Genomic DNA, 16,665 nt, shown 5'->3' with positions numbered 1-16,665 from the left:
GGCTATTTGCGATAGTCTGGGAAAAATCCCGAAGACATGCCATCAAAATTTTTGTGAGACCGCTTCCTCAATTTAGACATATATCTGAAGAAGAAGGAAATTTTCTCCAGATCCCTGTAATCATGATACTGCTCGGCGACTAACCACAGGACTTTCAATTCTGCAGATTTTGCGATGCATATATCTCATGTACTCGGAAGGTCTAAGCGGAGTCAAGGATCGAATTCCTTGTCCAGGCATTTTTGCGTTTGCAATTGCACATTTTTTTTATAATTTTAAAGATTAGTAGATGTTAATTTTTAACTTATGAAGGAATAAAACAAAATTAAACAACGATAGACAAAGTTAACAAGTATTTACCAAATAAAATACAACATTTTTGCATTATCTCAAACTATGCTACTACTGTTAAAACTACCGACTTTTTCTTAAAGTTACGTAAAATTAAGTATTTTCGCATTTACTACAAAACGCCATGGTAATAAAAGCCACATTTTATTGTTAATTTTAGCTGAAAGTCATTACTATAGCGCTTTGTAGAAAATAACCATTCTTTTTAGTGTTTCCACAGATCCAGAAACACGGTAAATATTATAATATTCTGGTAGTTTTGACCATGTCCTTTTCCCTTAGTATAAAGCATTATTATAAAGTAACAAAAAACGAAAACACAGGCTTCCTAGTTTAGTTCTCAATTCTCGATTCGTATTTAGGTGAATAGTATTTATGTGCAGAGAAGGTGAATGAAACAGTAGGGTAAAATTAAGAAATGTTACTACTGTAGATTACTGACTGCTAAGACAAAATATTTCTACTAGAACTTAGTGTAAAAAGTTTTTAACTGTAACATGTATTGGTTTGAATCTCTTTCTCAACAGAACATCAATAATTCTTCGTAGTTATAGATTTATAGTAACTTAAATTTTCGGTCTTATTTTTTTTATTTCAGCAGATTCTCTTATCAATAGTGCATCTAAAAAAGGTAAGGAAATGAACTATTTGCAAAATTTGCATTTCTTTTCTTACTTTTTTCGCAACTAAAATATTCAAACATTATTAAATTCTTTGCTTGAGTCATTATAATTACTTGACAGTACAATTACGCGGTATAAAAGAAATTCTTTCAAAACTACAGTACTCTAAAGTAATGACATTTTACCGTAAAAATAAACTACAGTTCTGGTTTACAAAACTAAAATTTAAGATATTTCAACCCTTCATCGAGTTTATGTCAAGTTTTCATCTAATACTCTTCAATATACTAAAGGTAACATTTTGCAACGATTTACCAGAAATTCATATTTTTAATATTATTGTTTTCTTTAGCACATATTTAATAAAACATACAAAATTGAATAACAAATTTAACCAAATAAATTTTTTTTATGCCATGATTTAAGGTATCATGATAAAATTACCAAATTTTATCATAGATTATAAAACCCATGGGAGATTGTGACCCCAAATCAAAATTCCGGAAAGTTTCTTGAGTAAAAAAAAGTTTAAATCAAAAAATTAGAAGGAAATTTAAACAAGGTTTTTTCCTTTTTCTCAATATTTCTTAGTTTACTATTTAAAATTTTACGCATACCTATACCATTTACATGTACCAATTATGACCTGGAGAAGTAATTGAAATTTACAAATATGTCTTTCTTTCTTGAGTTTACGATTATAATAACTATTTACTGATAAAAATGAATATTAATATTGAATATAAGCTTATCTGGCTCTTCCTTACAAGCAAATAAAATAAACTGTGTTTTTAAGTTCCACTATTGAAAATTTGATCTCAGGAAACTTTTGTGATCAATGATTTTTTGAAACGCCTGAACCTTCGATTTCCGGAAACTTCCGGATCACAATTAACAAAAAATCCGGAAATCCGGATTTTTTCCGGAGCACAATCAGACCTGAAAACCATACTTTGTTGCTAATTTTACAAAAGTGGGTCTGCAAAAATTACCGAACTTTCTGGTGTTCCAATAGAGCCATAAACACGGTAACTTTTACCATATTCTGGTACTTTCGACAATATTTTTTCCTTAGTGCACTATTATAATTATATAACAATCTTATGAAAGCTATGAGCTGACACATAACCTAAAGCCCTCATAATATATAACGAAAGCTCACGGGTAAAGAGGTTCAACAGCAACTTCAATGATGCAACTGGTCATTATTTATCTATAATTAATCGTTTATACGTTTCAAAATTTCAAACAAGCAAAAAATCAAAGCAGGGGAATCAAAATCAATAATACATCTGACCAGGAGTTGTTTCTCTTCCCTTACACCATTAAGTTATAAATTATTCATGTTCCAATTAAAGGTTTTACTCTGTGAAAAAGGGTTTATTAAAATTTAGAAAATACGTGTCATAATAGCTTCAAAACCAATAGTCTAATTTGAAAACCCCGAGAATTCATTATGCGTGTAGCAAAACAGCATATGCTAATTTTTGACCAAAATGTATAGTCTTAAAATTGACATCATTTAAAATGCTTTTTAAACGAAAGAGAGTATTGTCTCAAAAATGAGTATGTACTGCTTGAGCATAACACTGTACTCAGCAATGAGTACACGGGGTTTTCAAATTTATACTTGTTTCGTAACTATTTTGATACATTTTTGCTCAAGTTAAAGAAATCTTTTTTTTACAATGTAACATAATAACAGGGTAAACTGAGAAATGCTTAAAATAGGCACATTTGAATTCGCTAATTAATATTTAATCAAAGAAATATCAATAGAATTAATTCAATCTTGTGAATCACTATTTTATTTTATAACCGTCGTTGAACAGCACACTCAGTTCTGAGTATACAATTCTCAATGTTCAACCCCGTAGCCTTGTAATTTTGAACCCAACCGAGAAGATTCCTTTATCAAGCATTGGGACAAACTAACTTTCATGGAAGACTTGTTTGATGGAACTAATCCTCATTTGCGTTACATGGAGAAGAAAACCTTTCGCCGCTAGCCCGATAGCAAGGCGATTCTAACCCATGATCCGTCAACCACTGAGGATATTTCACGTCAGCACTGTGACAAGTACGATTTGGAAGAAGAATTCATATTAACCAGCCACCTCTGGGATTCGAGCCTGGGACACCTCATCGGGAGGTGAATGCTCCATCTCCTGAGCCACCACGACTCACGAATCACTTTTAAAAAAGACAGTAAAAGACGCATTGAAACCAGGTTGGCGTACTGATGATACTTATTAGTATATCCAATAATCGCCTAAAAACTCCGCACAGTTTTCTCCGGCATTAAAACGGATTTTGTTGTTTTTAGTTCAGTTTCTCTTGATACTTATTCTTTCATTTTTCGATAGAGCTTTTTCTTGTTTTCTCCTAGGTAAAATGTTAATTTACTTCCCCTAATGACCTCATTTTGACAAAGACTCTAAAATTATAAAGTAAGATTGAATTTTATGGTATAGTTTGTCTATTGCTAATTTACTTTGTAGTGTATAGACCTATACACATATAATAGAAATACACATATAGTATATACACATATAATAAACCTATACACATATAGAACGTTGATTTAATATTTGGGATTAATAAAAGTTTTATGTCAGTTAATCCTAAATAAAGAACATCTGAATAAAAATAAAGCAGTCGCTTAGTTTATATACATTTTAATTTTGTTTTTTGAATTCTTAAATGCTTGAATTCCGTAATGTCTAGAGCTTTCAGCATTTTTCTAGTTTTAAAAGTTTTTAAAATTAAAAAGAGGAAGTAAGACTTTTAAATATTTTTTTTTCAGATCCAAGTAACTCCTAAAGCTTGAAACACGGAGACATTACTATAAAATCCTTTAAAAATTTAATTTTAAAACTTGTTCAAATAATCTGAATTTTACTTTTGTTTAAGGAAAACTAAAAATATTACTCAGGTCGGTCTGAAGTACTCAGGTAAGCAATATTTTATTTTTTAGAAATAGAAATATACACAAAAAAACAAGTCTGCCCTTTTTTAAAATGAATTATTTTTCAATGTATTGAAATTTAAAAAAAGTAAAGAATTAATGGCAAAGAGCACTTAATGACAAAAAATCTTCTATTTGATTAACTGGTAATTACATTAAATGTTATTCATTATTAAACAAAATTAATTTGATTTTTTACAGATTTTTTTGCAGTTTAATGATTTGAAATGAAATGGTTTTCCAAGAAATGTTTTTGTAGCTTTGTTTGTATAAAACTTTGATATTCTTACCGAGAAAAGAGAAAAAAAAAATTTCCGTCGTCTTTCAATGTACATTAATTACATGAATACATCCTATAAGACAGAAACTATTTGTTGAGTTTCTCAGTACTATTTGCAGTTCTAAGAAAACCATTGATCAAATAGAGAGTATAACTGGAAAGTTTATTTCCGAACGTTGATTTTCATTTAAAGAAATAGTCAAATTTTAGTGAGGGATATCTCATTAAATATTTTTTTTATTTTCTTAATTTTTAATTATTTTTCTATACCTGTTTTTTTTAAACTAAGATCTGGATATATCTCCCACATCATTTAATATTTCGCATTTTTTTTTTAAATTGAAAAAGAAAACATACGCTATCTGGGGCAATATATTTGCAAAATAGTTCCCCCATGGGTGCGTTTTTGCATCGAACTGATCTGCAGTATTATTTTCAAATGGATACTTTACGAGTTTTAAAAATCTCCACTAGATGGCAGCTCAACCACAGAAATATTTTACTACATACATATTCCACTTTACTCCGAATAGTAGCATAGGCCTTCTATCATAGCTTCCCATCTCACTCTACTTATAGCCAGATAGTTTGCCTCTCTCCATGTTTTTCTTACTCTTCTTAATTCACTTACAATCATCCTGTGCTAAGTATTTTTAGGTCTTCCTCTTTTTCTATTGCCCTCAGGGCTACGATCAAAAATTTGTTTTAATTTAAATTTCTCACATTTACGTAGAACATGACCAATCTATTTTAATTTTAAAAAAATTTTGAATTTCCAGTTCAATTGTTTTTTTTTTTTGTCATTATTTCTGCTTTACAAATTTTATGGCACCACTTGATTGATACTTAAGATTCTTCTTGAAATGTTGTTAATAAAAGTTTAAAGTTTTTCCATGCTATTTTAGTGTAGTGCCTGAGATCCATTAAGACAAATTTTACATCAGTATTCAAAATTTAAATATTTCACTAATTGATATATTTTACTGAAAGACGTAGTGTTTTTCCGTGAAAAAATTTAAAATGTGGTTTATTATTATCTTGCCCCAGCTCTTCAGTTGGAAACCAATTGAAGTAATATTGTCTCGCAAGTAACAAGTGAGAATAGCAACCAATTATTCATTTTAGGGAACTATTAATAAAATGTTCTCATTCATAACAAAGATTGCTTGTCGAGTAATTTTGGACGTAAAAATTTAGAAGTGATTGTAACCCTAAAAAAAATTGATTTAAATAACTAGTTCATTGCACTAAACAGCTATAATTTTACCTCAAATTACTAAATTGACGTAATTAATTTATTCAAAAAATAGTAAAAATTTTAAAATTAGTAATTTAAATAGTAATATTGTCATTAAAAAAAATTTAGTTTTATATAAAAGGTTAAAAATTAAAATTAGCAATATACAATTTCCTTACTTAATTATCATTCCTAAATTTCATAAAATTCTTATAAAATTTAGAACAATCACATGTGGGACTAATACTTACCTAATTAAACCTGGCACCAATTTCTCTAACTACTTAAATAAAATTATTAACAATATTATTACAGAAGTTTTTTCATGGATTATCACAAACAATCAACAGATTTTACTATTTATTAAAACATATTAAAATTAATTCTATTGCAACTTTTGATTTTCAGGATCTTTTCAATAGCATTTCCCTTTCTAAACTAAAAGATATCCTTTAGAATTATTACTATCATTTTAAAAATATACTTAATTACGATTTCGATTATTGGGAAATTCTAATTAATTCTTGCCTTTTTAATAATTATCTTTACAATGGAAAAGATACTTTTCTTCAAATTAATGGAATACCACAGGATCTAATTTTTCATCGCTATTAGCTAAATTATTTTTGCACTATTATGAAAAAAAATTATACTCTTAATATTAAATTTGTTTTTAGATTTATTGATGATTTAATTATCTATAATTTTCAAAATTATACTAGTCTATTAAATGATATTTATCCCGAGGAATAAATATTACTTCGTAATCATAATGATAATATTAATTTCAATTTTTTGGATTTGGTTATTGTAAAAAAAAGAAAATATCTGCTTCGCTGATTTATACGATAAAAGAAATTATTTTAATTTTAATATAAATAAACTTATTTCTTGAAATTCTTGTGTTTCTAAGAACATCTGTTTAAATACCAATTTTAATCAAATGAATAGAATTAAACGAATGTGTAGTAATGTTTATTTATCCAAGACACAAATAGACAAGGTCTTTAAAAATTTGATTAAAAAAACAATGGATGCCCAACTAAAGTAATTAAATTCTATATAAGATCATTGAGTTAATTGTATATTATTGTAAATAAATTTACTAAAAAACTTCTTTGTTAATTTATATAATTTTTACCTTGTGCAAATCCATTTTGGGCACATCAGTGGCAAAAATTATGTGCAAAAAATTTATGTTTCTATCTCTTTTATATTAATATTTTTTTCACAAATTAAAGTTAATTTTCAAAATTTATTAAATGTCAACTTCTTTAAATTTTCCAGTACAACATTACCTTGCGCACATCCATTTTCATGCCCATCCTTGGGAACTAACGAATCAAACGCACTTTAGTACGAACGCACTATAAAACAAAACCCCTGTATTTGTGCTTTTACCTAAATCCGCGCTTCTGTTTTCATCTTTTGTAATCTGGCAATCTTGTTACGAAAATATTTTAAATAATTCTTGAAACTTTTCCCGTTCATGTTAGTTTATTTGAATTAGCTACTTGCTTTATAGATTTCGTTTTATGTTTTATTCTGTCTTCTCTTTACATTTTATTTTCTGCTCTCACGGCAAATTTTTACTTAATGGGTTCAATTTTTTTAGTGCTCCTCACACTATTGTATTGATATATTTTGCTTTGGCTATATTGATACAGTATTAGAAAGCACTTCTTTTTGCGGATATAAACGTGTGAGCTGATGAAAAGATTATATCTTTTATTTTACGGACTATAATTGATCCGCCCCCCCCCTTTTTTTCGGATTTCTTTTCTTCAGATTTTTATTATTTTTATTATTATTATTTTTCTTTTGTCTTTCATTGTTCAGTAATTTTTTCCATATTTTCTCTATATTTTGAACTGATATATATATATAATGTAAGTCATATATTAATAATACCCTATAAAATCTATATTTCATCACTCAAGCTAAATAAAATTTTCTTTCTGAGAATGAAACGTCTTTATTTGAAAATATTTAATAATTTTGCTACCTAATATCTTTTAACCTCTATATTTTATCTTTTAAGCCAAATCAAATTTTCTTTCTGAGAATGAGCAGTCTTCATTAAAATGAATTTCTATCTTTTCGATCTAATACCTAATAAAATCAATATTTCATCACTAAAGCCAAATCAAAATTTTCTTTCTAAAAGCGAGCCGCTCACGTTACATTTAAAAATAAAAAGTCAACATTCAGTTCAAGTAATTTACACGCACACCAGGTCATTTTTATTTAGTACAATTCAAATCTAGAAATACTTTTTTGTAAGTTGCTGCTTTCGGACATAATAAAAAATTAGATAATTGTTACCAAAACTTAATGATTTTAATTTGTAAGCTCAATAACTTCCCTAATTTTATAATCCCATTCAAGAGTTTTCAAAACATGTTAATCTTTACGAACCACAAAAACTGCTTTGAAAACTTAACTAATTAAACTTTAATGTAAATAAGCAATTCTGAAACGACAAAATATCAAATGATACCCTACGCGAGTGTTATTTATAATCATGCATTAAATTTTCACTTGAACCGTAATATTAATTTCACTTATTTACCTATTTATCATAGAGTAAAATCAATTAATTTAACACTGTTTAATTTCCCACGGGTAGGCGCTTTAAATATATGCAGAGAGGTCGAGAGTATATATATATATAGTACTTCTCAAGTTTGCACAGAGAAATATTCCATGGGGTTTTGAGAGTATATTTGGTGCAGTAAAGTTGTTTGTTTGCAAACACATCTTTTGATGATCGCCACATGGGGATTTTCAGAGTAGTGCTTGAGTATGATGGCTGTCTGGTGTGAGGAGTTTTAATGAAATGAAAAGTACTTTCCATGCTTTTCAGCAGTCAGCACCTTTATATGTTTGTTTTATGAATTTCTAAATTCGCATGTGAAAATAATTTTATCGTTTATTTTAAGGGATGAATTTAATTTAGGCTGTTTTGAGTAAATGTGTACCTTTGTCTAATTTTAATTTTTTATGAAACTAATTCCGAATTTAATTTGGGCTGTTTTGAGTAAATGTGTACCTTTGTCCGATTTTAATTTTTTATGAAACTAATTCCGAATTTAATTTCGCGGGGAATTCAGTAAACAAATTTATACGTTTCTGAAACAAATTTGGACATGTGTCTATTAATATACATAGTTTTTGGTACGTGAATTCTGTCATATACAAAAAACTATATATATTAATCAGCTACTGCAACAAAAAAAAACTCAACAGGTCTTAGGCCGGGAAGGAGGGTACAATATTTATTTATTAATTAATAGATAGAGCAGTCATGAAAAAGTGTGTAAAAGTGAACACGAAAAGTTACACTCTTTGGTTATATGTTAGGGAAAATCTTGCAAAGTAAAATCCGTAAATGTCTCTGTTTAGAGAAAGAGGGAAATCTTACTATTAAAATTACTATTGGTTTATGAAATAGGTCAAGTGATTTCAACGGAAGATTAAAGGGAAAAAAGTCCTGCTTTTAATTAAATGCATAGTTGAGCCAAAAATAGATTTAAGAACAGGATGTGGCTTTTAAAAGTGTGAGAAAGTATTTCGATTAGAATAATAATTAATTAGGACAACATAAAAAGATTAATAGAAGCTGTTTATGTTATATATATATATATATATATATATATATATNATATATATATATATCATGAATACCTTGAATCAATGCATGTTTCAGTAGATAATATTTTGATAAATTTCCAAATTGGGCTCGGCTATGACAGCTGTCTAATATGATGCGATTTCAGGAAATGAAAACTATTTCCTGAGCCTTTCTCCAGTCAGTGCTTTTATAACGTGTTCTCACCAATCCTTGAATTTTCAGGTGAAAATAAAGCAATGATTTGTTTTATGTTTGACATTTGTAGTAAACTAAGTTGGATTATATGCTTCTTTGCGAAGAACTTTGTAACTTAGATCAATTTGAACTTTTTATCATAACAATACAAAATTCATTTTTTGGGGGAAATAACACACTTATGCATTTTTCTATAAATTTAATTTTTTGTGAATGATTTATAGTCATACCCAATAGGAAAAAAATTATTTTATAGTAAGGCAACTTAGTCTAAGTGATATCTAGGTGTCGCTCTTAATGTACCTAGGGCAACTGGATTTTGAGTCTTGATATGCATTTGATTAAAACTTATTTTTCATGTACCTTGTCTAAATTAAAATATATATAATTAATTATAAAAGTATTTCATAATAAAATAATTGTAATGTTTTATTAGGAAACAAATTTTTATTGGAATACCTCAAAATTCTATCGCCTTTATAAGGACATAAAAATTTTAACGTGAGGCAAAGTCCACACTGAAATTTATTTGTGATAACTGATCCTGTTGCTAAGTTTTTGGACTGATTCAGAATATAATAAGCATACAATTTTTGGATTTTTGTTCGGTATAAAAAAAACAAATTTTCTTAAAAAATTACTACAAAATCTTAAAGAGAAATGCATTTTGGCACTTATCTACTAAAGTTTTGTTGTCAAACATAATTAATATGGAGTTTTTTTTTTCAATTAAATTTGCTGAAACATTTTCTTAGGAACAAAAAAAATGAAAACAGGCTGAGTGGTCAAATGTTTCAACAAAACATATGCACCTTTTAAGCACTCAAAAAATATTTTTACGCACAATATGCATTAACAAAATGCAAATTAATTTTCAAAGACTTTGCATGATCATGATAAAATAACTAGTTTCTAACAAAAAACTCTTTTCTTGATTATATTAGCCATTATAAAATGGTCGAGAGTTTTTTCGGTTCGATATCAGAGCCTGAAATTGCTAGCAAATGCAGCACATGAGAGGGCTAGAATCTCACCGAACTCAGCTCAGCAGCCGCACGTGCGAACTGGCAAGTATTTCATCAAACATGTAAAATGATTGGCTCTTTCATACGCTATGGACCGACGGTAAATGGGTCGTGGTTGAATGAAGTGTGAAAACGTTGAATAGAACAATGTGAAAAGCACTCTTTTGAATAATACGCGACAAAAATCGACATTGTAAAGAAAAAATCTCATTTTCGAAAGGAGAAAATTAATCACTTCCTAAAAACACTCAATGAAAAATGCACCTTTAAGGGCTTTTAAAAAACGAAAATAAGCACCTTTAAAAAACGCTGCGCACCGGAAAATAGTTCTCGATTATATTCCTAGAAAACCTGAGATGTCACCACAGCAACAGTACCACCTCAAGTGCTGCAGGATGCCTCATCATGGAAAGGGAGTTCCCCTGGGCAACTGTGGGAATTACGTCAGTAGATCCACCCTTAAAGCTACTGCCATTGCATGATGTACAAATAAAGCCTATAGGTAACATAAGCTGAATCAGTCTTCTACCGTTGGTGCTCCAGGTATAGAAGTTGCCTATTTTCCCCATCCATTAATAAGTCATCCTGTTATAGACGCTGTTCAGGAAAAGCGTCAGGAAAATATCACAATGACAAGAAATATAGATTTAGAAAAGGAATCCTGACTTCTCAGTTTTTTGAAGCGAACTTATTGTTCGTTTCACAAAAACTGAGATCGGTTATTTGTTAACTGAGGTCTAAAACTGTTGATCTATTATCTGAATCTTCTCAGATAGGTGAAGAGCTACCCAACACTTGATTACTTGACACAGCGTGAGAGATTATATTGGAATGAATATTCTCAAAAAACTGAAGCACCTCTCTTTGTCCCATCTGATCCAGTTTCAGGATTCTCACGTTTATACTTTTGGTAATGAGGTGCAGACAATCGGATTGAGACAGTACTAAGACAGTACCGGTGGCTCTGAGGGTTTACCTGCAGTTGAAGCCACAAAGCTTTCTGTACCTCTCACATACTTTTTCACACATGTTACATTCATGCTTTTTTTTCTAAAATAAACTCAAGATTTACCAAGTGGCTTATCCTAACAGCACATTCTTGATGTCAGTAAAAAAAACAGGACTTCACAGCACTTGATTACAGCAGACAGGATCAAACCCATTTTACCCTCTTATTTAGTCAGAACTTTAAATGTAATATTATTCTAAGGATACTTAGTGTGTTGAAACTTACAGTCAATTTTATGTTCAGCAGAAGAAAATTTCCCTTGCTTGCTTGGGGCTCTTCAGGTAAAACCTTATCACTTTATCATTGTTGGTTTTGGATATCTTTAAGCTGCAAAATTTCATAGACCTGACTTAATCTTGTTTGTATCATTGGGGACAACAGCACTTCCTGTTGTAAGTAACAACTGCATATGTTAAATTTAAATTACCTTTCTTAGATGGTACAAATTTTGCATCTGGAGACATGACAACTCATGGTGGGTCAAAGTCTACTATGCCCATACCAGTTTACTTGACTTTTGGCCCTGGAGTGCAGGGGTGGATGTTCTGGTTGGGTGGTCACGGAACACGGAACCCCTAGTATTTAGTTCGCAAACATGCTTTTTACTTATTTTATCGATCCACTGAAGGGACAAAAGACGAAGTCCTCCATGCGCAATCCGAGGATAGAACCCCAGGCCGGAGGCACGGAAATGCGAAGAACTACCACTTAGCCAGCAGGGCTTATTTATCAACTTCTGTAGTAATTACTTCTATATATCCTATATTTTAAAAAAAATCACTAAATCTGTAGAGGTAGAAATATTTCAATTTCTCATAAATTTAATTCATTTTAATTTTGTACCATAGCAGCAAAATAACTTGGGTCCTCATTGGACCAATGTTTAAGAATCTTGTCTGAATAATTTTTCAAACAGCTGATATTGGCGCTATATAGTAATATATAGGATATATATATTAGCCCTATATAGTGAGTAAGACAAAAGTGTAAGATACTGTATATACTTCAATGGGTTTATATATGTGTCATAAAAACGTACAAAAAATAAGGAACGAAATGAAAAAGGAAAACCATAAAATTAAAAAGTAAACGAAAATAATAAAGAAAAGATCAATTCTTGTTATCAGCTCACACGATTATATCCGCACAAAAAGTGCTTTCTTAATATAGACAAAGCAAATATATCAAAACACTAAAGGGAAGGGAAAAACCAATCCGAAAAAAAGTTTTATGAAATAAATTAAAATATCCTGAAAAATGCCAAACAAAACACGAATGGAATAATACAACAATATATAAAGCGAGAAGGCAGAAAGGAAGTCACGCTTTTACTAATATCTTGCGAAAATATTTTCGTAACTAAATTTCCAGTTTTCCAAATTGGGAGTTAAAACCTAAATTGTGGTAAACGTAAAAAATATAACTTTAAAACGGGCCATACTGAAGTAAAGAAAATTTTATAGCTAACCAACAGCTTCCTCCAATATTATTCAATAAATGCTGTTTGTTGTTATAAATCTTTCAATTAAAAATCATCGAAATTAAATGTATTTAAAATTCAACTTTTTTTATTAATTACAAACTTTTAATTATCTAGTATAAATATATTATTACATAGCGCAAATCCAATCTTCGGGCCAATCCAAAGTAAGAAACAAATCAAATACAATTCTTTACCACAGTATAAACGAATCCTTAAAAATATATCTCGCTACCCTCTATTTAAGCTTTAATTTCAAACTTTTAACAAAATAACGGGATATTTGTTTTAGTTTTAAACTTGTGTTAAAGTTTTTCTTGTTATTTTATAGAGCTGTAAAATATTTTCCAAGTATTAAAGACTTAAAAGTATAAGAGACCAAATATAAGAGATAAAAAAAAATAGATAAATTCTAGAACTACATGATAAATAGTAATACAAATAAATTAAGGATTACTAAACTAATTTTATTTAAATTAGCCCATTTATAAAAAAAATAAATGAAATTCTCAGCAAATCATTTTTATTGCTTTTCAACGCGATAGTTCTATTGTTTTTGTTCTCTTTTTTGTAGTGTTTAATTGTTTCACGAAATTCTTTTTGATTGTTAAAATGTCCTTTTATACGGAACAAAACTGTTTAAGAGTTTCACGCGTTGGAATTTATCTCCAAGACCAACAAAAGCATTAATTGTTTTTACAAATAAAAAGATACTCGCGACAAAAATTCAATTGAATTGAAGCAGATTCTTCTCCAAAATTAAAATTCTTGAATACCTTTTTTACAACTTTAATTCTTCACATTCTTTTCGAAACAATCCTATAAAGGGATTCAAAAAAGAATTAAAATGAAACTGAGAAAGAAAAAAGAGCTAAAGAAAGCATTGTAAGTTGCAATATTGCAAATACTACCTCATAAGTATCTAACGTATTTCTTTTCCACCTTTTCTTCTGTCTTCTGTAAGTTAACTTAGTTCAGAAATAAATTGCTTGTTTTGAAACATTTTAGCATACATGGCAACATTTTAATTCTACATTATTGCTGTGTAAATTTTGCAATTACTCCTAAATTGTTATAAACTTTATAATTGTATCTGAATTAGTATTATACTTATTGCGTAAAAAAATATTTATAATAATGCTCAATTTAAAGTTTATTTTTAATCCCACTCTGCATCAAATTACTTAGCCCACATATGTTAAGTTTTAATATAAACAAATAAATAAATAAATATAAATAAATATGAATAAATAAGTTTTAAATAAACAAAATATAAATAAATATGAGTTCAACCAATGTTTGCATCTTTAACCCTTTAGAAGAGATGGAACAACAGTGACCCTTTTTACATTTTTTTCTGAAATTCTAATGCGAGTAAAAATATATTTTGGTATTATATAATTATAAAAAACACAGTCTAATAGTTACTGAAAAAATCTGTTAGTTTATCGGAATTATATTTGTACTAAGTCGATTAGGTGGCCGAGTGATTAACGGGTCTGATTGCGGAGCCATTGGCCGCGGGTTCGAATCCTGCTCACGGCATGGATGTTTCTTTCTCTCTCTGTGTTCTATGTTCTTTCTCCTTTGTGTGTAAGTCACCCACCCTTTAAACGGTTTTTTGGTTGTGTGACGTGGGCGACGCTGCTCCACTGGGTAACGAGAAGAGAGTAGTAGTTCTGGCATTTCTGTGGCCAATGGGACAAACCCCAAGTGCCCCCCATTAAAAAAAAGAAGAAAAAAAATATTTGTGCTGACATATAAAATCCAAAAAATTTATATTTTTAATTTTTTTTCGTATCCATATTTAAAAATGTATGATTTGCTTATTTTGTAAATTTAACAAAAAAATTATCTAAGTGAATATGATAAATCTCTCTATTAAGCTTTACAGTCATTGTAACTTAACAATTGTAACATTATTTTAAAAATAATGAGTTTGTTTCATTTGTTTTTCAAATTTATTCTCTTAAACAAACATACTGAATTAAAAGACGTGAATATATATTTTATGATGTTACAGATCTACTGAAAAATTCCCGAAGCAAGAATTTTAAATTTATGATTGCAGTTAATATGTTTAAAAGACAAGTAATGTTAAGGAGCTTTTTTCTCTCTCTTACCTTTTAAGAAAATTGGATTTACTTTCGTTGTTTAATCTGTTTTAAAAATTAAAACTTACTGTTCTGTTTCAATTATTATTTTAAAAAAAGGTTGAAAATAAACTTATTTCTTGTGCTTAATTTTGAAATAGCGTGATAGGAAAACTTTATTTGAACCGTTAACTTTCACTGAAAAAAAATATTATCAGTATCACGAAAGATAAGAAGTTCAAGTGATGTTAAATAAGTAATTAAGTACATTGTCTTTATTCTGATTTTTCTAGCTATTTTGAAATAATTAGTCTGCAGGAGTTAGTTAATAGTTTTTATTTGTTCAATTATGTTAGTAAATGTTTAATTAGCAAACTTGATATATTTCCTAATATTTATTTTATAATAGATTGAAAAAAATTGTTTCTTTGTTACTTTCTGCAAAGATTTTTTTTAATTTCCAATGGCAGAAATTGACAAACTCTAAACAAGAAGAATATATGTAAATGAAATAGAAAAGAGAAAAAAGTCAATGACTCATTAGCAGATGCCTAGCACTCCAATATCTTTTCACTTCGGAGTCTCCGTGTACAGCCGAACATCCCATCAAGTACTTCCTATCCATTACTTCGAATTTCCTACAGAGTGGGCAATTCGGACTCGTAAAAATGCTGCAAAGAACAAGTAATTATTATTATTTCTGAAAATTTTAAGCTAACACACTTATTCTTTTATAAATTTTCGAATGATTTCTTAACTGACAAGTTGATTCGTTTATATTTCAAATTTCATATAATTTTTAATATTACTCATATTAAAATTAATGAGCAGGTCAGTAAAAAAATATAATAATATACTGCATTAAAGTTTGGAGTATGTTGAACCATATAATCACTCAAGTTTTCTACATAATTAATATGGTACTAACCTGAACCCTATTATCGTACTTCTTAAGTTGTGGTGCAATGTCGGCAATTGCACCACATGATATTGTAGTGCAATTGTCGCGAAAATACAGTTCGACACAGAAAAAATTTTTGCCGCTAAACTTTAAACCATAATTGTTGCAGTAATATTTATTTAATTACTGTGATTCTGTAATTTTACAGTAAATATTGCAGAGAAATATATGGTAGATCAGATATTTTGTTCCTCAGTATTTTACGATAAAAATGAAATTTTCGGTAAATTGTACTAGCACCCTGAGTGCTGGTACTTTTTATCGTAATTTGATCCCAAATTTCCTATAGGGAGCTTTAAAACTAAATTAGATCTATATATTTTAATGCTTATTTGCTTAAAATAACTTTCATGATTTAAGCTTTTACTTTTACCAAAAAGGAGTAAAACTTTGTGTTCCTCCTTCGGGAAGAATAAAGGTAAAAGAAAGCGAACAAATCTGCTTTTATAAAATAGAAAAAATTATGAGTTCTAAAAAAAGATAAGACATTTGATGCAGAGCTATTTTAAAGGCTTTTATATAACTTTTTGAAGAAAATAACTCTTTTCTCGCAGAAATTTATATCATACATTTTTCATGTTTTTTTGGTATAACCCAAATTCTATCACAACTTCAAATAATCAGACCTTTGATCGTATAATTTAGGATATAACTTCGTTAAAAGTTTTATTTTATAGAATTTTTTGGACTACATACATGGACTTTATAATATTATAATATTTTTTGGACTAATATAAAAGTTGGGAAAATAATTTTTAAATAAAATAATATGCAATTGTAAAAAGTATCATTTCTTATTATCATATTTT

The 16,665-nt window shown here is 28.8% G+C and overlaps 1 long non-coding RNA gene across 1 annotated transcript; it reads left to right on the top strand.

Annotated features, from left to right (window-relative positions):
- The first annotated feature begins 3,864 nt into the window (after nt 1-3,864).
- Nucleotides 3,865-15,579, top strand: LOC139425119 (uncharacterized). Its single transcript, XR_011636346.1, has 2 exons — nt 3,865-3,928; nt 15,366-15,579. It is a non-coding gene; the product is annotated as an uncharacterized lncRNA (long non-coding RNA).
- The last annotated feature ends 1,086 nt before the right edge of the window (nt 15,580-16,665 follow it).

The sequence above is a fragment of the Parasteatoda tepidariorum genome, chromosome 3, assembly GCF_043381705.1.
Source record: "Parasteatoda tepidariorum isolate YZ-2023 chromosome 3, CAS_Ptep_4.0, whole genome shotgun sequence".
NCBI classification, from domain to species: Eukaryota; Metazoa; Arthropoda; class Arachnida; order Araneae; family Theridiidae; genus Parasteatoda; species Parasteatoda tepidariorum.
This window is presented reverse-complemented; position numbering and strand designations above follow the sequence as displayed.